The 24,564-nt window shown below is 43.3% G+C and overlaps 1 pseudogene; it reads right to left on the reverse strand.

The window, feature by feature from the left end:
• Positions 1-7,753: 7,753 nt before the first annotated feature.
• On the reverse strand, positions 7,754-10,678 carry LOC145418386 (uncharacterized; annotated as a pseudogene).
• Between the last annotated feature and the right edge of the window lie 13,886 nt (positions 10,679-24,564).

Genomic DNA, 24,564 nt, shown 5'->3' on the forward strand with positions numbered 1-24,564 from the left:
GTAGATACGAACTTCTTCATGTACAGCTTCTAGTTTTTAAAAGCACATGTCTTGTCACCGTGCTGGATAAGGGATCTAGATTCATATAGACTTCAAGTATGTAATGCCAGCTAAATAATGGTCTTTACGTTCCTTTTAGGTTGATATCTAACATGCCTGTCTCGCTAATGTGCACGCGATCAATAAACTATCATTCCAGCCTTTGTCTTTTCATTTTGAAACAGTGGATGAAAAATACGAAAATATTCTCCAGTAACTCCTCACAGTTGTGTATGGCTGGTAATTTTATCAGTGCGACATAAAGAAAGAACTTTATGCAACAAATTAAATAAGCAATTCATTCAGAAATATTCACCTAAAGAAAAAAAAAAATGCGAAATGCAACAGTGCTCAGTGTGAAACCATCAGTGTTACGAGAGGTTTTTGATTGAAAGTACACACGGTAAAAATAAGTATAGCGCAGGAGGGGTACGATGATATCCGAAATGATCAATATAGCTTGTGTAGTACTTGGAAAATTAATTGGTTGTTATCTGAATATGCATCCGGCAAGAATATCAACCATAAATTGTTATATGAAACCTTTCTATGACATACTTAAGTAAGCATGTTTGCCAACAAAAGAGGGAGGGGGGAATCATCAAGCGTGTCTACTGTAGAGGCCATCGTCCGTGGCGTCATATTGTTTCGGGCCTAATGTGCATCGATACTATTTTTAGTGTGTGTACACACGATTAAAAAACATCAGACACTAAGAGTCCAGTGGTATGCAATAAGATCAGTACTGTTCATAACGCCTAAGGAAGATTAATTTACTTTCTCGTGAGTGTGCATATAACAATACTTACCGAGGATACGATGGCAAATGTCACTAGCAAAAAATACAGTGTAGCCTCATGAAAACAGGGTGGGTAGTAAGGGCTAGGAATAACGGATATTGTATGATATCCATCGTCTATGGTATCAGGTTTCACGAGGACTGGGCACCGATAGTTTGGTGATGGAGTGGATTCTGCACCAAATTACATTCATTACAAAGACATATCTGCTCTATGTAATAATTTCTTAATAAATCCAAGCAGGTAAATTGCAAAATTCTTTGGAAAGACTAATTTTGTGTGTATATATGAGGGAGGTGAGAAAAAGGACGTTTTGGCAAAGGAATAAAACAGCTAAAGCTCCCGAGTTTTCAGCAACTTCTGTGCAGCACTGATATTCAATATACACAGGAACGTTTCCCAGTTCTAATTTGGGTATAACTTTAAGGGAACTGTTACGACCTGCATGATAAAATGTTAATGTAGCTCGTTAGCTCCATAAAATCAGTCTTTACATTGCAGTCGTTTCTCCGTACAGCCAGAATGACTATAGAGTTGCGCAGCTCCAATACATTTCCTCATAACTATTTTTCTGGAGCTATTAAAACTTGTTTAACAGTACAACTTGGGAAATATTCTTATATCTACGGAAAATGTCTAACTTTTTTCGTATAGCTTAAGGTCATGATATAAAACTTTCCTACTCTAATATTAAACATTCCATCTGAGTTACTCAAAATTTTATGATGATAATTTCCAACCTCTAAACACTAAACAGAATAATTCGAAGGAGGGTTCAGCACGAGACAAAACTGGCAGCCAGATGAGATTTACCCTTTCACTATGACCACCGACGTTTTATTCAGACTGGACGAGACTAACTGGAAGGGTTGGATACAGCCTTCACTGACCCCTTCATTACTACGTGCTCTCCTAAGGTGACTAAATAATTCAGAATAAGTAAGAATAAAATATAGGTGACGTCCTCTGGCTGAAAGGATTAAGTTGTTAACTTGCGTAGGGACTGATGAGGAACGATGGAGACATACGAAAGGAATATTGAAATTATTTATGTAAACAATGATAAGGAAAACAGGAAGTGGGTTTAGCTACGAGACAAGACTGTGAAGCAGATAAGATTAGGACGTTGCTGTGTGGAGGATGTGGGAGCGGTGAGGGTAAGATGGAAACATATGGTAGGAACGTCGTAAAACCTTATCCAGTCTGGTGGCTGTGGCCTGACTGGGACCCCTGCATGCTTTGTGACGTATTCACCTTGGGTAATGAGACTCCCTGGGCACCTCTACCTTAACCTGTTTATTCCTGCTTGTAGTCTGTTACTACTGTCTTCCACGTTCCTTACGCTATCGATGTCCTTAGTGAGAAGACACGAATAACGTACAAGGGAGTATTTAATTGTAATGTGCAAAATATACCGTTAAAAAAGAGGTGTTAGAAGTCTACTAAACTCACAAGAATAGTGTGTCATGTGATGCCGCTGGTGGCTGGGGGGAACTGTCCTTATACCAACACCATCTTAAATACATCACTCCCTCCAGGCAGCCAGAATTACATACGTTGGGAGGTTAATCTAAGATAGCTATTAATTTTTTTCATTCAGATGTTTTGGTTCTTATTTACTTCTTCATAATTCCAGGGGCTTTCATGCAGAGTGAAAGCTTCCGAAACGGAGGGGTTAGAAATAGCAATAATTTAACCTCCTAAAAACGAGAAACCTTTCCTAGGCTGAATAAAACTGTCTTTAGGCAGGAAGAATGAGCTACGAAAATACGTGATCCTACTGAGGGGGTTAAGTACTTTAGACCAGTAGGGTCTCACCTGAGATAAGTAAGACTACAGCAGTAAACAATGAAACAAATGACCAACACCCGGTGATAGTCTCAATAAAATACAATGGAACGGTCATGGACGGACGTGGTAATTCCCCCTTCATAATGCTAGTTACAAGAGGGTACTCAGTGAGAGGGAAAAAGAGCTTTGATATCACTACAGCATTGTGGGAGACATCACATTAGCACCATCTGTCAGAAGACGAAAAGATGGACTGACAGACCATGGACATGTGTTCCAGAGTTGACCTGTGCGCATGAAGGCACTCAGTATCAATTAACTTTTGCATTGGAAAGTTGGACAAAAAAGAGGCTACAGTATTAATTAGGAAAGCATACAGGAAGTGAGAATTGTGGTCAGTTCAGTAATAACAGTAGAGAGAGAGAGACTGGAACAACTCTTCTCATGAGAGGCTGAAAGGAGTCGGTAAGAAGAATGAAGTTTGAAAAAAAAAAAAAAAGTACAGCACACTTTCAGAAGCACAACCACCCACCTGCCCGTAACAGACTCGCTCCCAACTTTCCCATCGGTAGTCCTCCCTGACCATCATAAGAACACTCAGGGCACCACCGCAAAACGATTCGTAGGACTTTACACCAAAACACTCCCTTACCGGCATCAAGAACCAAGGCGATGGTGACAGCAGCGTCATGTAATGGTCGTATATCATCACACACACCAGCACATCCACATGGCCGAATTACTGGCTCTTGCTGTGGTAATATTATCTTTCCTTGTTGATTGTTTTGTAAGTATCGTGGTGGGGGAGGGAGAGTGTTCTGTGGGAAGCAGCAGTGGACTGTAATTTACTTGCTCCTTATGGCGTCAGGTAGTGGGCAGACGTGTGGTATAGTGTATTATTATTGTTAGGATTTGATACTGTGTGTTTATTATATTTGCAAACCCTCATCATACCTTAAAAGTTATGTTTTTAAAAAGTATAGCAAAATGAAAACATTAATCAAAGGGTAAACAGTTTACGAAATTCAATGAAACAGAAAACCATTCCATAATTATTTATTATGTAGAGAAAATCTTGGATAAAAATAATGTTTCTGAAGAAAATAGCTTACACTGAAGTTACAGTTGCACAGTCATCCCCCAAAAGTATCATTACCCAAAAGGTCAGTCGTTTCACAAAGTGCATTGTAATTGTTCGCATACATAATAGTAAGGCAATACTATATGAATTTACAGCATACCTACTGTGAATAACGTTCTTTCTTCATTATGCATGTTGACAGTAGCGGACATACACATAGAAGAGAAGTTGCCCAAGAGCTTTCTAACGTTTCAGCTATTCCAGTATTCAAAGACAAAATATAAGCACTTTTTTTGGAGTGACTAGACACGTTGGTTATTATTACAGTGATCATAAAATACAATAACAATGTTTTGACAGCAGCAATCAGGGCCTGCACTCCGTAACTACACCAGACGCTGCCTCACCACCAGTACTGGAAAACTGTGATATTACTGACAGTTGCCCACACACGCCTGTTATTGGGACCCTAACTGGTGGAGTTTAGACATGTTTATTTCTTTAACAAATACACTGTAACTACACCAGCCGCTGCCTCACCTTAACTACTGGTATCACTGGCAATACACATTTGTTACTGAAGTAATCTTAATAGGGCGGAAATTATATATTTTTATTTAATCAGCTCTCCTACTCAAGCACAACCTGATATTCCCACTGTCTGGAAACTTTTGCTCCTCTATCCACTTCCACAGACGGTTAAGTTTCAGTGGCCGCTACTCTTTCCCCACTGCCTCAGTCCCTTAGTCAGTCACTCGTGAGTCTGAGTCTTTCAGAGTCAGTCTGTTACGTTAAAGAGTCTGTCAGGGTCTGTCTGTATGTTAGAGAGTCTCAGATTTAATCAGTCAATTTGAGTCAGTCTTCGAGTAAGTCAATGTGCCTGAGAGAGTATCAGAGTCGTTCAATTAGTCAGATGCAGCCTCTGTGTCTGTCGGTCTATGTGTCTGTCTCTCTCTTTCTTACTCCCGCCTCACCCACTGTACACTATCAACTCAGATTTCCTTATAGAAGTGTTCGCCTCAGGTTCAGGGTAGCTTAGAACAGCAATGTTGCTCCTCGCCTTTCTACGCTGCCTTTACCGTAATTTACACTGACGTCAGACAACGTAAGGAAATATCAGTATGTGCACACCCAGACGTCTACAACGACGTCTTTAATATTTTACTCTTGTTACTGCTAGACAATTTTGCTCAGCATAGGAAGTGTACCCTATCTTACTGATGCAGGTGTTCATGAATGCTCTAACTCCTCCAATAATAAAGTCTCATTTACACGAAATAAACTCACTCAAAGAGAGCAAGAATGAAACACACAAGAGTCCTCCGGCTGAAGTAATTCATAACGGTATTACTGCTCTAAACATGTCTACCTCCTCTGTTTCCACGACCCCCTTCAAAGCCACACTACAAATGAAGATTCAGTACTTATACGACCACCCTACTACTCCGTCCAACTCGTTCTTAGCACTGCAAGTGCTGTACAGTAACAATTCACATCACTTACACAAGCTCATAATTTTCCGCAGCAGCCACTTAAAAGCTCATCACAGGCGGCACAGTTGGCCGTGGGTGTCGCTGCATTTGCATTTTGCAGCATTTAGACGATACGTTCTGACCGAGGCATGCAAAGTAGTTCAACAGACAGCAGTCAGCTCAGCCCCATCAAGGTGCTCTCAGACCCTGCCACAAAAATACATGTAATAGGCACTAGAAACAGATTTAAGTACCGTAAAGAATGTGAATAGAGTCATTAAGGGTGGCTGGGACGAGGGTGAGGAGTGCTGGTACAGATAATATATAGTTTAAATGCCTCACACACACACACACACACACACACACACAAACTTGCCTTGTACTAATGATCTGGTCATAATATCTAAAACGATGTCTCATCTCGAGACTATTATAGGAAATGAAAACACTTAAAAACATATACTTGCCCTCCCCCTTCCTCGTCCCCTCCTCCTCTCCCTCATTATCTATTCCCTCCTGCCAAACCACAGTCCAGGTTCCCATGCTAGCGATTAATTACTCATTTTTAAGATGGTATTAAAAAAAAAAAGTTATGGTCAAATTAATAAATGCTTCCTCCTGAAACAATTAGCGTGCCTGTCGGTCGTCACTTGAAGCTAACAGGAATGTGATGCCAGACTAAATAAATGATGATACAGGTAAAAATTATACAGAGGCAAGCAACAGGGTTCATGCAGGATGGCTGAAGAATGGAGACAGCATGATTAGGCAGAGAAAATGACTTAGTCGGCTTAGTTACATGTACCTGCGCAGAGGTTCTCTCCGATGGTATGACATACTCGTGGGTAAGGAAAGACTATGTACAAAAGAAGTATTTAGCAGATTAACCATTTAGCTACGTAGTTCTCTCAGCTGAAGAAAATCGTCTGGCAGTTTCTAGAATACAGTACCTACGTAGCCCAACTATCGCAGTGTGTATGTCTTTTTATATTACTTGTACTGGCCGATATCACTACACGACTAACTCGAGATATAAACTGTACTTTCCACGTCCATGGTGTGTTTTAAGGGTCCAGAAGGGTAACTGATAAGTAGGGCCAACTGACCAGTATGTCACTGTGCAGTATCTCACCTCCAGCTAATGCTTCACACACAAGTATAGGCTTGAAAGGCTTTAGCAGTGCAGGGTGAGAACAGCAGATGTCAATTTATGTTGCAGTAGCTGTGTTTGGAAATGAGAGTCAGCTGGGCATCTACGAAGCCTCGAAAGAGTTACAACTTGGGAGAACACATAAAAGGACATACCACTACAAACTCATAATCAGGAACAACTTGTGAAAACACATAAAAGGACATACCACTACAAACTCATAAAAAGGAATTTCTTTTAACTTTTGACCTGCGTAGGAATGTCCATAGCTGAATAAAACAGTAACTAAAGTAAAACGCCCAATGCTAACATTATAGCTAAGACATTAAAGTCAGAGATTAAAAGGTGTGAGTTTGTGTCGGTGTACGGCAGCATGCGTGCGAGTACATGCATGTTTGTGTGGACTCTGTCACTGTTTGTCACCTAACCTAATGCTAAAACACTACCCTAACCTAACCTAACCTACTGTAATCTAACCCAACTAAAAACCTAGCAAACTAACCCAACCAAATCCACCCCAGCCTACACCTTCCAGGAAACGGGAGGGAAAAAAAAAAAAAAAAACGAAAATGAAATTTGCTGTCAAGTGAGGTGGAAGGTCAAGGGGACAGGACTGTGGGCAGAGGAACACGGAATGGTGATAAATTAAAATAGTGGTTGCAAGATGGATATCGTGAGAACGAGCACCAGACACGTACGGGTGCTTGCTACATCATTGTCTTACATTCATAAAGGATCGTATTATCAGGGTCTGAAGAGGCTTTCTGGCGCCTCTACTATATTTGTTTATCCATCCATCTATTATGTACTCCAACATGCGTATTAGCCAGGCATGAAATTAAGAATGCATGTAGCTTATACAAAGTTTACAATGACAGGTAAATTAAGGCAGTTTGTAAATGCGTGGAATAATTACTGTATTCCAAATACTCGAAGGAATCAGAAAAATTCCGTGAAATGACCGGGTAATTTGATAAGACAACAGACAACAGAGTGAATGAGACAACAGAATATGAGCTGGATAAATTGGTACTTACAGATTATGTAGACCAGGTACTGCACAACTACTTACCTGAAACAATACAAACCATATTATACTACACTGCCCTATTTCATTACATATGCAGGATTTAACTGATACCAATACAAACAAAACAATTAGCCTACATTCCACACGTGGTTTCCATACTTCATATGATTATCTCGGTATGACGTCAACTTTACCTGCTGATATAGTACCTGTAATCAATAAATAAACCAATAAATACCGGTGTGTGTGTGTGTGTGTGTGTGTGTGTGTGTGTGTGTGTGTGTAATAATAATAATAATAATAATAATAATAATTGGTTTATTGGGTTAGCATTGATACACTGACAATGTACATGGGGTTCACTTAACATAGTTTATGCTAAATCTAGGACTAGACTGAATTAATCATGTGCACGATGGATGGAATGGCGCTGTTCTTGTACCGGTCAGTCCTCGGCGCTCTGATCGGCACAAGCTTGTTAATGTGCCTTGTAGCGCAGCGTGGTGGGGGAGCGTCAGGTGGGAGGAAGTGTCGGTGACGAGGGTGACATAATAGTCTCCTCCCAAACTTCCCCAGTGCCTCCCGATGCCTCTAGGAAAGCCTTGGCAGACTCAGGGTAGTCAGGGCGTTGTCGTAGCCGTCATAGGCAGGGCTCAGGATGATCTTGCACGCCCTTTTCTGTGTCCTCTCCAGCTGCTGTTGTTGTGTGAGGGTGAGCGAGGAGGACCACGCTGGGGAGGCGTACATGAGGGTAGGGAGTATGAAGGCAGTATAAACTCCACGTAGCTCCTTCGCTGGCGTTCCCAGTGACTTGAGTCTACGCAGCATGTACAGTTTATATGAGGCTGTCCTCACTATGTTGATTACGTGTTGCTTCCAGCTCAGCCGGTCATCCACCGTTTCACTGAGCAGTCTAGTGGACTGGACCAATTGGAGGGGATGGGCGCCCACTGACAGCTAGGGACGGGCCACGGCCTGTGAGGAGGTACAGAAGTGCATCACCACGGTCTTGGTGTGGTTGGTTGTTACTTTGTTCTCCTCAGTCCACTTCTTGAGTCTGTCCAGGGTGGACTGGAGTGGTGAGTAGTCCGGCTGCCTGGTGCTGATGGGAATGCCAACGGTTTGTCGTCAACATACTTCCACAAATGTGGGGTGTCTGTGAGGGCATCGTTGATGAGGATGAGGAAGCACAGTGGACCCATCTTGGTACCCTGGGGAACCCCACAGGTCAGGTGGAGGAGGGAGGAGATCGACCCCTGATACCTGATGGCCTGATGTCGCCTGGTGAGAAAATCAGCCCAGCCACGCTGTCAGCTGTGGATGGAGTCCCATTCGTATGGCCTTGTTGATGACAACAGTGTGGTCAACAAGGTCAAATGCCTTTCTAAAGTCAACAAAAGCGACAGCCAGAGAGGTGTTGCATTTGTCCAGGTGGCTGTGTAAGAAGTCAAGAAAACTGACAAGGCAATGAGTAGTGGAGGAGGACTTCATGTTACCAAATTGTTGTATATCTATTGAGTTTTTACTTTTATCATATGCCAAGTCGAAAACAAAATCCTCGCAAATAAGGCTCAGGATAGGGGTAATGGCAATTGGTCTGAGGTCACTCAGTGACTGTGGGCTATGGATATTGGGGATGGGTGTTATGTAGGAAATTTTCCAGTCACTGGGGCAGGAGTTTTGAGATAATGAGGCATTAATTATGGAGGACAGTGGGAGAGCAAGTTCTGAGGCAAATTCTTTGTAAATTTTGAATGGCAGGTCAGAAGGTGTAGTAGATCTGTTATGCCTCAGTTTCTTCAATTTTGTAGCTACATTGGCCACCTGGACAGAGGGGGATGGTGAGGGGGAAGGGAGGTAGGCAGGTAGGAAAGAAGGGTCGAGAGGGGGCAGACTCTGACAGATAGAGGCAAAGTGACTGTTAATCTCTCAAGCTGCTAGGTCAGGTGATAAGTAAGAGGTACAGGGAAGAATAGAAGTTTGCTTTTGTAAGCCACAAAGAGCTTTGACTCTACTGAACCACCGACTGCTGTCTTGCTGTTTAAGGTGATGTAGTTTGTTTGAGTAGTAGGATGACTTGGCTGCCCTGATCTCCCTGATGACCCTGTTCCTCAGGAACCTGAACAGGACGCGGTTGGTGTAAAAAGTCCTGTTGCGTTGTTAGATGAGTCGCTTGAGGTGTGGTGTCATCCATGGGGCATCTGATGTATCCACAGAGAAATCTTTGACAGGGAAGAAGTGGTGAAAGGCTTCAGTCGTGGTTGTGCCGTAGTTCCTCCACTTGGTATCTACATCCTCAGCGTCCAAAACTTCCCTCCACTGGTGTTGAATTACCCACCTTCCAAACTCCCTCATGGCAGAGTCCGGCATAGGGCGGTGGTATCGGGTAACCCTTTGCCTTGGCATGGAGGTGTTAGGTGCCGGCGTCCATAGAATGGTGAGATGGGTGCTCCGGCCCAGAGGGGGGAGAGGTCGGGGATGGGAGTACCGCTGGGCCATATCAGTGATGATAAGGTCGAGGGTTGTTTGCCCGTGGGTGGGGAAATTCACGACCTGAGTAAGATTTAGCTGGTGTAAAATTTCAATGATGTCCAGGCGACTGAAGTCCCCACATACAACCAGCTTTGCAGCATGAAATCTCACTCGTAGGGCGTCGGCAGTCTCAATGATGTGATTGGTGAGGAGGTGGGTGGTGGGGGCGCGTGGAGGGTGATACACCACACACACGATGACAGAAGCAGTGTGACGGGGGCGAAGACGGGGGTTTAGCCTGACCCACAAGGCCTCAACTCCCTCGGGAATCTCAACACTGAGGTGTGAGGGATTCAGGTCAGCGCGACAGAACAACGCTACCCCTCCACCCTTGCGGTTAACCCTGAGATGGTGAAATAACACAAAGTTCTGAATGTTACAGACTACAGGGGTAATCTGCCATGCCTCTGTAACTGCCATCATGTCACAGCCTGTAATGCGCACTGCTTCGATCACTTCTTCCATCTTGTTGGTCAGTGAGGTTACGTTGGATAGGAGGAGGGTAGCAAGGTTATACAATACACGTGGCACTTCACAAAGGTTGCGAGGTCTTGGTACAACATTTTTTGTTTTCTTTTTTTCGCTCGTAATCACAGGCACTGTGCGTACAATCCGTCTACCACCTCGTCCACCACGATTGCGAAAAAGTTCCAGGTCTTTCAAGCACTGAATCACTGAACTTGGTGGATAGCCGCATCCCCGCTTCAATTTGTAAAGTTCACTGGGTCGGTACCGGTAGATTGGAAGAGGCACATTCTGCCACTGTACATTCAACTCAGTCATGAACCTTAAGTGCAGGGGAGGGGACAGGGTCAACAGGCTGAACCCAGGCGGCTACGATGCGCCAAGTCACACCAGTGGCGAGAGGTTGCGTAAACACGTCCTCTCGCCACCACGGTCTGTATGTGTGTGTGTGTGTGTGTGTGTGTGTGTTTAGCTGTGTACATGTTGTGCTGCGTTGAGTGGTGACGCTGGTGGTGTGTAAAGGCGGGTTATGTACTCAGACTCATGACTCGAGCCACTATGAGGGTGGGAGGCAGGACAGGCAGAGAGAGATTAAATGAACCGGGTTAGGCAAACAGCCACAAGGACACGCAGTCTATTCTAAACATTAATCCGTCTTAATTATCTACACACACACACACACACACACACACACACACACACACACACACACACACACACACATTTATAAAGACAGCTTCAACCACAAGTTTACTCAGGGTCTCACCGGGAAAATTTTTATAAAGGATCCTTAAGTCACTCATATTCGTGTCTTGCCTGGCGTCTTCTTCCAGTTAACGCCAGACGATCTCATTAGACCAGGAGTGAATTATGGCAACCGAATAGCGATAACACTGGTACCATTAACCTTGACTAATTCCATGTCATTTGATTCTACTGGAAGTGGCTAATATCAGCTAGAGGATGGTAATTATCATTTCAATACAGTAGCGTTTCTTTTTAGTTATTCTTGATACTGCCAGACAAACTATTTCAGTTTGGGTGAACTCCCTGCAGAAAAAAAGGTCATGAATGTAATATACAACTACTTCAGTTACAAAAGTGTGTTTATCAGATTCTCTCTTCCTTCCTCGTTTATTACCTCTGCTCTCCTCTAACCACCTTTCTCGTTGCTCTCTCCCCTGTCCTCTCTTTTCTCTCTCCCGGTTCCTTCTCCGCCCATCCTTTTCCACTCTTCCTCACTCCTCCCTCCAGTCTTCATTCTCCACTTTTCTACCCCCAATCTTGTCTACCTTTCCCTTCCCTTAGATTGTCCCTCCTCTCTTCTGACTGGATAAGGAAGGGTGACGTGTTAATGCTGCGATGTAAATACGGCAGCAAAGAGATCGCTTGGCAACACTCCCCCACCCCCTTCTCCACCATCACCATTCATTCGTATGCTCCCCACATTGTCACGAATCAAATTCGCGACATTTTCCTTTTGTGAGAAACCACGAACTATTAGTGGAAAACTCACTGTGTATTGTTCAGTTAACCGTTTCTCTCTCCATTTCGGTGGTCTTCCCTTCCCACCCCTTCACTTCCCTTTTCATTCCCCTAATCCTCACCCATTCCCACCCATTACCCTCATCCACATCTTTTCATTTCTCTTCCCTCCCATTCCCCTCATCCGAAACCCTCCCTGTCCCTTCCCTCCCCATTCCTTCCCTCATCCTCACCCCTTCCCTTCTTTTACATTCCCCTCATCCTCATCCATTCCCTCTCACTTCCCTCATTCCCGTCCCTTCCCTCCCATTTCCCTCATCCACGTCCGTTCCCTTCCATTCCGCTCATCCACCCCTTTCCTTTCCTCGGAGGATGAGGATGATAGGAAGGGAAAGGATAAGCATGAGGGTAAATGGAAATGTAAGGATAAAGATGAGGGTGAAGGATAGGAGAAGGATCAGGATAAGGGGGAAGGGAATAGGTGAGTAGCCTATTAGATGAAAGGAAAGGAGAAAGATAAGGATGAGGATGAGGGAAATGGGAAAGGGAAGGATAAGGATGAAGGATGAGGATGAGGGGAAACGGGAAGGATGAGGATGAGGGGAAACGGGAAGGATAAGGAGGATGAGGGGAAAGGAAAGGGGAAGGATGAGTGGAGGGGGAAGAATGACGATAAGGGGGAATTGTGAGGATAATGAGAATGAAGGATGAGGATGTGGAAAATGAAAAAGAAGGATAAGGATGAGAGGAAGAGGGAGGATGACAATGAGGGGAAGGGGGAAAGTGATGATGAGAGGAAGGATAAGGAAGAGGATGAAGGGAAGGGGAAGAATGAGGATGAGGATGAAGGGAAGGGGAAGAATGAGGATGAGGATGAGGGAAAGATTAAGAATAAGGATGAGGGGAAAGGCAAAGAAGGATGAGGATGAGGGGAAGGGGAGGGAATATGATGATGAAGATGAGAAGGGGAAATGGAAAGAAGGATGAGAATGAAGATGATGATGAGTGAATGGGGAAGGAAGGATGAGACTGAGGGGAAAGGGAAGCACTATTTAGGAAGAGAGGAAGAGGAAGAAGGATGAGGATCAGGGGAAGGTTAAGCCACTTACCTCCCGCTCCCCTCATCCCCACCTCTCCCCTTCTCTTCCCTCCCATACCCCTAATCCCCACCCCTTCTTTTCCCTCCTATTCCCCTCATCACCACCCCTTCCCTTCCCTTCCATTCCCCTCATTCTCTTCCCTTCCCTTCCCTTCCCTTCCTTTCTCTTCCCTTCCCTTCCCTTCCCTTCTCTTCTCTTCCCTTCCCTTCCCTTCCCTCCCATTCCCCTCATCCCTACCCCTTCCCTTTCCTGCAGTTCCCCTTATCCCCACCCCACACCTTCCCTTCCCTTCCCTTCCCTTCTCATCCTTCAATCTTCCCTCATCCCTCTCATTCCCCTGATACACACGCATTAAAGCAGCGCTCCGCATATCCAAGTGTTTCAACAACAAGCTTGAGTGAAGATCGGTGTGAAAGTGAACAGATCAATGTATAAGAGTCGTAGACATATTTCCCCCTTGTAAAGTATTTAAATAGATTTCATGTAAAAGTTTTAGAGCGGGTTAAAGGTGTAAAGCGTTCGCGTGTTCCTTTGTTTACATATATCCCCACCCTCCACATCGTATTCCTGCCCTTTCCCGCCGTTATTTCTGGTCTCAAACATATTATAGTTTATTTTCCAGCAGATCAAGGTCAGTTAGAACGATATCTAACAAACAGATTATCTTTTCTCACTAGTAAATGGTGTAGTGAACTGAGACTGTATTTACCTACCAGCTCCTTTGTTTTTGTTCCCACTATCAACCTTGTATGTCTTACTTTAAAGTCTAACGTAATAAATACTAACTAAGTTGCTTGCTAGTTTAGTGCAAGCGAATAGCATTGTCTTCTGTATAGAGTAACAACTGTGTGATTGATGTTACACCAGTTAAATAGTTTTTGCACAACAAACCGTTGTTCACTGAGTGAAGCTAGGTGTTTATTCTGATTTCTCCCCAACATTCCATTGTTATTTTCTTTTTTCCTTTTTTCTCCCTGTGAATCAGTTTATGGTGTACTTCCACAATACATGGTAAGCTAGATCATACCATAGCAAGTAGATTTTCTTTTCATTTTACACAGTTCATGGTAAGTTAGGTTGTACCATAGGAAGCAGATTTTCTACTCTTTACACTGGTAAAAGAATTCATGTAGGTTGGGTTGTGCTATAGCAGGTGGATTTTCTATTCTTTTTATACTGGTAAAGGAAGATAGTATATAAAAAGTAAGTGAATCTCCCTAGAAATTCAATATTTCATTTATAGAGTAAATTGTCCATTATTAACAACATCCCTGAACCAGTTGTATATTATTTTTATTTTCGGTTGTTCACTGAGAGAAGCTAGGTTTTTATTTTGATTTTTTCCCCAACATTCCATTGTTATTTTTTTTGTTTTTCCTTTTTCTCCGGTGAATCAGTGTATGGTGTATTACCACAATTCATAGTAAGCTAGATCATACCATAGCAAGTAGATTCTCTTTTCATTTTACACAGTTCATGGTAAGGTAGGTTGTACCATAGCAAGCAGATTTTCTGTTCATTGTGCACTGGTAAAAGAATTCATGTAGGTTGGATTGTGCCATAGCAGGTAGATTTTCTATTCTTTTTATACTGGTAAAGGAAGATAATATATAAAAAGTAAGTGAATCTCCCTTGAAATTCAATATTTCATATATAGAGTAAATTGACCATTTGTAACAACATCCATTAACCAGTTGTATATTATTTTTTATTCGTGTGGGATTGTGGAAATATTGCTGCAAAATGCCATCTAACCTGAAGGTCTGCCAGGAGTGTACTGGTCGCTTTGCGGCTCAGTATTTTTCGAATTGCTTTTCGACGCCTGTGTGCAAACTATGCATCTTGAGAAGAGATCTAGAAAATGGCTTAGCTGAATCGCAGAGAAATTACAGGGAACTCAAGGCAGAGTTCGAGACACTGAAAGAGTTTGTAGTGGCAAATGTATGAGTCAGCAACAGCACTCGAGAAGGAAGAAGCGTACAAACTGAGTTCATACAAGCCCCCGCCCATCAGGCAGTTACAAATAATAGTGTATCAGTATCTTCCTCACCCAGCGATTCAGTACGTTCCTCACAAAGCGAAGTCCCCTTTACTATGGTAAGAAATGGCGCAAAACCCGGAAAAGATACAAAGAAGCATCTTCCCATAAATACGTATAATCACTACCAGATCCTTGCCGAAGCGGTTAATGAGACAGAAGAAACAAGGCTTATTGGGGACTCTATTGTATGCAGTCAGCTGGAGGAATTTTGTGGATGCGTCCCCATCAGCAGAAAGAGGTACTGTTTTCCAGGAGGTGGACTATGTGATATCACAGAAGCCTGCGATGAGGTCACAAAAGACGCAAATGATCAAACTCTTTACGTTATCCATGTTGGTACAAATGATCTGAAGCACAATAGATCAGAGGAATTGCTAGCAAAGTATCATGAAATGATCAAACGATTCAAAACTAAGTCCATCAGTGTGATAATATCTGGTATACTCCCAAGGATCAAGGCAGAAAATAGTTTCTATGATAAGGCCTTCAGCACAAATAACCGGCTCAAATCTCTCTGCACGCAAGAGGGAGTCGACTTTGTCAATCTGTGAGACCAGTTTTATGAGCAACATACTCTGTTCCAGAAAGATGGTCTCCATTTGAACTCAGTAGGAGCGGCACGGCTAGGTAGACTTTTACACGATAAAGTCGCCCTCTTCAGATGAAAAAGCGGCACGCCCAGGAACAGTAACCTTAACGTAAATACCTACAAAGTCGGATCACCAACTGTTTGGAACGGAATTAGAGTCTGCTATGTTAACGCACGTAGTCTACGTAACAAGTTTGAGGATTTAGAATCTCTAATTTACCTAGAAAATTATGACATCATTGGCATCATAGAGTCCTGGATTAACACATCTGACCGTGACTTTCTAGCAGAATACTCATTAACGGGGTACAATATTTTCAGCTGTGAGCGACCACATCGAGCTGGTGGCGGTGTTTTACTATATGTGAAAACTAGTCTCCATCCCCTTGTGCTATCCAAACCCAGTATTACCAACATAGATGCCAGTTATGTTCAGCTAAGTATTAATTCACACAAAATAAATATATGTCTCATCTATCGTCCTCCAGCACAGTCAACTGAGACAGATGAAAAACTTTATGATCAAATTGCGGAAATTTGTTGTCAAGAGGATAGCGTAATTTTTGGAGACTTTAATCTACCGGTAACAAAGTGGGGTGAACCACTGACGGCACACTCAGGACAAGAGCTTTATACGAATCTTCAAGAAAGCACCCTTTCCCCAACACGTAGAATACCCAACGAGAGGAAACAATATCCTAGACATCATCTTGACTACAAATGATAACCTAGTCAACAACGTTGAAATAGGACCTGAGTTTACTTCCAGTGATCATCGAACTATACAGTTTAATATTACTACTGAAAAAGTAAAAGAAACGGAGAGCAAAGAAAAGGTCCCAGATTATCGTAGGGCTAATTTCAGCAGGCTCAGCGCGCTACTGCAACTGCAGATTGGAATCAAATGTCTGAAACCGATGACATAAACCAAACATGGGAAATATTCACCAAAAAATTTTATGAAGTGGCAAAGTCATGTGTGCCACTATGTAACAGACATCCAGCTGGAAATAGTAAACCAAAGTGGTGGTCCAGTGAAATAAAAAGTAACTTAATAGCCAAAATCAGGCATACCATAAATATAAAGCTACACAAAATAATGATGATAAATTACAGTACGATAATCTACGCGGCATATCGAAAAGACTTATTAAACAAAGCAAAAGAGCACTGGAGATCCACATTGCTAATACGTGCAAATCAAATCCTAAAGAATTTTACAGTTACATTAGAAAGAAAAAGGTTATGACTATATCGATAGGTCCTCTAGAAACAAACAATGGCAAACACACTGAAAATGAGGTCGAAATGGCAAACATTCTTAACGATTACTTTGCGTCTGTTTTTACAGTAGAAAACACCACCAGAAACCTACTGTAACCCACAAACCAAGCAAATAGCACAGTCCTTAGTAACTATGCTATCCATAATAACGATATCCTTTCAGCCATAAATAGTACGAACATAAACAAAACCCCTGGCCCCGATAAAATATCACCGAGAATTCTCAAAGAAGCAAAACATGAGTTACTGCTGCCACTCTCTGTCTTATTCAATAAATCATTAAGTACTGGGAAAGTTCCACGCGAATGGAAACTAGCAAATGTAACACCAATTTTCAAAAAAGGAAATGAATCGCACCCAGGAAATTACAGACCAATCAGCTTAACATCAGTAGTGTGCAAGTTAATGGAAAAAATCATAAGAGATAAAATAGTTAATTATCTAAAGAAAATAATACGATTAAAGACTCGTAGCATGGATTCAGACATCGTCGTTCATGCTTAACTAACTTACTGGACTTCTTCCATGATGTTTACAAATCATACGATGACTCAAGAGCAGTAGATATAATTTACCTCGACTTTCAGAAAGCATTTGACACTGTCCCTCACAAGCGTCTCATGAGAAAAATAGAAGCACATGGAATAAAAGGAAAGACGCAAAAATGGTTACAAGACTGGCTTCAGACCGAAAACAGCGAGTTGTGATAAACGGAAAGGAATCCAAATGGCATAATGTGATCAGCAGCGTTCCCCAAGGCTCAGTACTTGGACCGATACTATTTATTATCTATATAAATGACATTGATGAGGGCCTAAATTGTAAAGTATCCAAATGTGCAGATGATACTAAAATAACCAGTAAAGTCACTTCAAAATTACAGTGGCAGCAGTTACAAAATGACCTTAATACTTTAGCAAGCTGGGCAGAAAGATGGCAAATGAAATTCAACAAAGAAAAATGTAAAGTACTTCATACTGGAAGTAACAATGTCCATGCAAATTACAAAATGAACAATATTCAGTTATCAAGTACAGACAGTGAAAAGGATCTTGGTGTGATAATATCAAATGATCTAAAACCAAGCAAGCAGTGTACCGATGCGGTTAAAATTGCAAACAAGCTAGTGGGTTTTATTGGAAGAACTTTCGAATTTAAATCGGAAAAAGTCATACTTGCCTTGTACAGCTCGCTAGTGCGCCCCAATCTTGAGTATTGTGTGCAATTCTGGTCTCCATACTACAGAAAGGACATTGAAAAATTAGAGAAAATTCAGCGAAGAATCACAAAAATGATACCACGACTTAGAAACAAACCATACGAAGAACGCCTTGAAGAGCTTAAATTATTTAGCCTAACGAAGCGCAGGTTAAGAGGGGACCTTATTGAAGTTTTCAAAATCATGAAGGGATATGACAACTTAGACATGAATAAATATTTTGATATAGACCGGTCGAGTCAAACCAGAAGTAATGGCTGCAAAATCATGAGAAAGCGATTCCAATTCCACGAAGCAAAATACTTCTTCTTTAACAGAGTTGTAAATATCTGGAACAGATTACCCTCAGATACCGTGAACAGTATCTCAATTGAGACATTCAAAAACAAATTAGACAAGTATTTGCACGAGAATCCTCAGCTGACTCTTTTTCTGTCTGAATAACTTGCTTTTATAGCTACAGTACATGTAAGTTCATGCCCCTTTTGTCTACAAGACACCCCGTAAACAATGTACCCGTACATAGTGTTGCGTCACGATATTATACATTTCCAATTTATTCAGTGCAAACAAAGCAATATAAGCACAGATTAGGATCTGCACAGATAACCCTGAGTTAGCGGTCACTACTCTTACTTTCCACCTGTGATGGGCTGTGGATCACTGAGGGTCCATGTTAGTCAAGTGACCACCATCGGGATTTTTTTTAATGTACCAGGGGTCACTGCTTCAGGATGAAACTTGTGTACTTGTCCCATATGGGAGAGTTCCCTGTCTCAGTGGAGTGAACGGAGCTTGGGTCTGATTGACTGCTGCCTACCTTAAAAGCGCCAGGCAAGGCTGCCGCACCACCCCTAAACATCCACACTGTGCAGTCCCCTCGTGTCTACAGGACACCCCGTAAACTTAACATAGCGTCACGTCACGTCATTATACGTTTTTCGATTTACCCAAAGCAAATGAGGTAATATACAGTAAGCACAGATTAGGATCTGCACAGATAACCCTGAGTTAACGGTCACTACTTTTACTTTCGACCTGTGATGGGATGTCGATCACTGAGGGTCCCTGGTAGTCAAGTGACAACCATCGGGATTTTTTTAATGTACCAGGGGTCACTGCTTCAGGATGAAACTTGTGTACTGTCCCACATGGGAGAGTTCCTTGTCTCAGTGGAGTGAACGGAGCTATTGCCTGATTGACTGCTGCCTACCTAAAAAGCGCCAGGGAATGTTGCTGCACCACCCCTAAACATCCACTCTGTGCATAGCACATCCACACTGTGCACTGTGCAGTCCCCTTTTATCTAAGACACCCGTCTTATATATTTTTCAATCTCCCCAATGCAAAGAAAGCAATATAAGCACAGATTAGGATCTGCACAGATAACCCTGAGTTAACGGTCACTACTCTTACTTTCGACCTGTGATATCCTGTGGATCACTGAGGGTCCCTGTTAGTCAAGTGACCACCTTCGGGATTTTTTTTAATGTACCAGGGGTCATTGCTTCAGGATGAAACTTGTGTACTTGTCCCACATGGGACAGTTCCTTGTCTTAGTGGAGCAAAGGGAGCTAGGGCCTGATTGACTGCTGCCTACCTTAAAAGCGCCAGGCAAGGCTGCCGCACCACCCCTAAACATCCACACTGTGCAGTGTGTAGCTTCCACGTTATGTCCACAGACTTCCCATTAACTCAATGTACCGGTTTATAATGTCATGCCGTAACTATTATTTTATTTGTTTACTTTCTCTTTCAGGTTACTTTATCGGGTAGCTTATAGATAAAGTATTATAGAATGTGACTTTTCCTTTCCAGTGTTTCCTATAAAATTTCCATGTCAGTTTTTCCATGCTGCATGGTGGTTTTTCTCACTTTTTCCTGGAGGGTTTGGTGGTGGGGGGAGCCTTCTTGCTTTACTATCCTTATCCTTCAGCATGTAGAGTTAGATCTTGTAGTCATAGTTTTCTCTAACAAGCAGCCTCGAAAGGACCATAAGGTCTGTTGCTGTTTGCTTTCCTGTGTAATCCCTACTCCTTCCCTCCCCTTCCCATCTCTCTCATTCCCCTCATCAACAACCTTCACTTCCCACCTCTTCCCTACCATCTCCTCCCATTCCCCTCACCTCCACCCCTTCTCTTTCCTTCCTTTCCCTCCCATTCCCCTCAAGCCTATGCCTACCCTTCCTACCATTCCTATCAACCCCCTCTCTTCTCTTTCCCCCATTCCCCTCATTGCAACACCTTCCCTTACCTCCCAGTCCCCTCATCCCCACCCATTCAGTGTCCTTCCATTCCCGTCATCTCATCCCTTCCCTTCCCTCCCATTCCATCATCCCCGTCACTTCCCTTCCCTCCCATTCCACATCATCCCCACCACTTCCCTTCCCTCCCATTCCATCATCCCCGTCACTTCCCTTCCCTCCCATTCCACATCATCCCCACCACTTCCCTTCCCTCCCATTCCATCATCCCAGTCATTTCCCTTCCCTACCATTCCATCATCCCCACAGCTTCCCTTCCCTCCGATTCCCCAATTCTCACCTCTTCCCTTCCCTCCCATTCCCCTCATTTCCATCCCTTCCCTTCCCTTCCATTCCTTTCCATTCCCCTCATTCCCATCCCACTCCTTCCCTTCCCCTCCCTCCCATCCCCCCCTCATCCCCACCCCATTAGTTCCCTTCCCAGCAGCGAGGAAGGCGGCGGAGAGTGGCAGCAGTGGCAAGGGAGGCAGCATCGGCGGGGGCGGCAGCTGCGGCGAGGGCGGCAGCAGCAGCAAGGGGCCGGGCGGAAGCAGCGGCGAGGGCGGCAGCAGCAGGGAGGGCGGCAGCAGCAGCAAGGGGCCAGGCGGAAGCAGCGGCGAGGGCGGCAGCAGCAGGGAGGGCGGCAGCAGCGGTGGGGGATCGGGAGGCAGCAGCGGCGAGGGATCGGGAGGCAGCAGCAGGGAGGGCGGCAGCAGCGGTGGGGGATCGGGCGGCAGCAGCGGCGAGGGATCGGGCGGCAGCAGGGGCGGGGGATCGGGCGGCAGCAGCGGCGAGGGCGGCGGCAGCGGCGAGGGCGGCGGCAGCGGCGAGGGCGGCGGCAGCGGCGAGGGGCCGGGCGGTGACAGACATCGGGAGAGGTGCGGGTGGGGCAAGAGATGAGGCAGGGGTGATGGACACAGGAAGAGGTAGGGCCGGGGCAATGTATGAAGTTGGGGGGGGGGGGAGACAGAGAGAGAGGTGGTGCAGGGGCAATGTATGAAGCGGGTGTGATGGGCACGGGGAGAGGTGGGCCGGTGTATGGTACGAAGTGGGTGTGATCTGGGATAGGTGGGTCCGTGGCAAGTTAAATACGAGGAGGAAAACAGCTTAATACAGGTCGCGATATGGACGTGTATGTATGTGAAAACGTGGGTATAGGAGCAGAAAATGCAGAAGAACCCTTGAAGAAACCTGTTTTCCAAGGCTTGGGATAGTGCAGAATTTAGACAAATTGTAAAGAGGAAAGTATCCCCTTTAGTCGACGAACCTCATTGATATTGTCACCTTGCAAACGCCAATTCAATTTTAAGGACCCTTCTTTCGCAGTGAAGGGGAAAATGACTATACAGTATAACCTCTCCAGATCAAAATCTTCTCCATAGCTGAACAAAATCATCTGAATATTGCAAAAATTAAATCTAGAGATCACCTTATTTACGGGATAAAGAAGGATGTTGAAGTATGTATATGCAGGAACAGAGAAAATCTGAAATATGCCAAAGTATGTATTGTGCATGAAGGAACAGAATACTGGATTTGGTTAAAGTCTTCTGGAGTAAATGGAAAAAGAAAAGTTGCACCGTAATCATATAAGGGAACATAAGAACTGAAAGATGCCAAAATATTTACATTACAAATGATGTTGAATTATGTACATGCAAAAATAAAGAAAATTAGGAAGACATTGAAATATTAACGTTCATTAATAGTAATAATAATAATAATAATAATAACAATAATAATAACAGCAATAATAATAATAATATGCATATGTATGTATGCATATGAATATATATAAAAAGCGTGATGTATGTACTGTATATGAATAAACAGAAGAATGAAGCTGAAATACGTAGCTTACATACAGCAACAGAAATTTAAGAACGGTACAGTAGTGAATCATGTATATAAAGAATTAGGTCTTGATGATGCAGAAGTAAAAGAAATTTGGAAGAGGTCAAGAAATATACTGGACAAAGGATGTATTTGTGTGGTAATATTTTCCTTGAAGGCTTTCTGCTGCCAATCACGTGGCATAATCCATCACGGCACAGTGTTTACCTTTATTGCACGTACCTTATGCTGTCTATATTTATCATAATAATATTCAGAAGCATCCGTCAAGGCAGACAGGTAAATTTCTCTCATCAGGCTTAGATTTCAGTCAGCACGTCACCATTAAAGAACGGTTGATGCGGATTTTCTCTCTCGCTAGCGTGCATTACCATAAACGATGGAATTAACATACACTCACCTCTGCTTTAGTCTGTCATAATACCAAACTGCAAAATACTATTCATCGTCACTGTCAGGAATCACATTGTGATTCGCAAAGTATGCAGGGCAAAGAAGTCAGTTGATAACGAGGCAGAAGTGAGCGTGATTAGATTGTTTGGCCCTGGATAAACAAAAGGTGATGACACGCAGATATCTGAGTGAATTTGAAAGTGGGTGAACGTCTGGCAGAAAGAGCAAGTAGGTAATTTTTTGTCAGGGAAACCCCTCGCAGGATGCAGCATCAAAAAAAAAAAAAAAAAAGTTACAACGGCCAAATTCTCGTTGGCACAGCAGACGTCGCATCGCCTCTTCCTTAAAGACTATTTGGCATACAGGGTACCACCTTAACATTGTCTTGCGTAGTATTTTTTATCAGTTTAAAACTGACAGTGTTTGCAATAATAGCGTACAATATATAAAAATGTAATAGACAAAAGCAAATAGCTGACGAGAAAAAGTAATTAAATATCCAAAGCCTACAAGATAACGGCAACAAACACAGCCTATAAAAATGGTCTTGGTACTGATGACGCCAGCTTTCTGCCAAATTACAGTAATCCTTTCCCCTCTCCTTAATGCCTCTTATCGTTTATATCGAGGCTTCATCAGATATCTGGATTTGTTCATTGTTTGCAAGCTTATGGGACAACACCGGCTCCCGGGGGCTTTCTGTGTGTGTGTGTGTGTGTGTGTGTGTGTGTGTGTAGAGAGAGAGAGAGAGAGAGAGAGAGAGAGAGAGAGAGAGCCTGTAAGTGCTTGCTTCAGCCAGGGAGAGGTATCAAGTTCATTTTGGACATCACTACCATCAGTCCGTGAAGATCGGCATAGAATGAACATGTATTGTGAGTTATGCAATGGGCAAATGTTGATTAGATCTGTGAAGGCGGGCGACGAATTAAGTACACTGTGTTTATGGTGTACCGTATGTATTAAGTTTGCTGATGCCAAAGACGGGCAGGCGTTGATGGGCCCTGGGTGTGGGGTGTGGAGGAAGGCAGTGAAGTGTGTTTGTTGGTGGGTTACGATATGATGGAGGGATATGGAGTGGGCAAGTGTGGAGGGGCTTGAGTGAGGGATGTGTAGGCTATCAACGAAATGTGTATGATGGATGGCATGATGTATGAATGTAGGTGGGTTCTGAAGTGCTATGTCGGTGGACTATGATGTGGACAAGTGCCTTAGGTGTGGATATGTGGGGCACAGATGGTCAGAGGAGCCGCTAGTCTCTCGCCGTGAAAGTTTAGTGGCCAAGTTAAGATGGATGTGGGTGTTATTTTAACAAAAAGACCCATCCATCAGCCCTCTCTTGCCGCAGCAGGCCGAAGGGATCGATACTATAGTGACGGGCTACTGATTTTTCATTGGCGTCTTCAGTCTTTTGATGCCTTTCTTACAATATATTCTTCCTATCTATAGGCGATTCTAATAGACTAGAGATTTACCAAAGTGGACAGATCAGAAACATCCTTCAATAGTCTCCTTATTCAATAGTCTCCTTATTACATAAGACTCCTTCAAGTTGTATGCTGAATGTAATAGTCTGTGGGTATTAGAAAAATGCGCTATTGTAATGAAATGAATAACCACGACGACACACATCTTAAAGTGATGGAGAGGAACGCCTTCAGGCGGTGGCATCGATGCAACCGGAAGGAGTATCTGCCAGAAAATAAATCCCTCAACTCTCTCCCACCTCTTGAAAGTGTGTGGCAGATTTAACTGGAAGAGGTGAGGGAATCGGGGAACACGCAAATAATTCACAACCCGTGTTTCCTTTCAAAGCCTACAGTTGCAACCACAATCAACCCAGTTTTATCATCAGCCATCAACAAAAAATTCCAGGACCATCCCGTAACTGATCTTTCGCTCAAAAAGTCAAGTTGGATAGTGTGCATAGGGTGGGTACATTGTTGGCGATGCTTACCATACTGTACGGTTTTGTAAACATGTCAGTCAGTGTATGAAGC

The sequence above is a fragment of the Coenobita brevimanus genome, chromosome 114 (assembly GCF_032717465.1).
Source record: "Coenobita brevimanus isolate Jiangsu-jjx chromosome 114, ASM3271746v2, whole genome shotgun sequence".
In the NCBI taxonomy this organism is placed as follows: domain Eukaryota; kingdom Metazoa; phylum Arthropoda; class Malacostraca; order Decapoda; family Coenobitidae; genus Coenobita; species Coenobita brevimanus.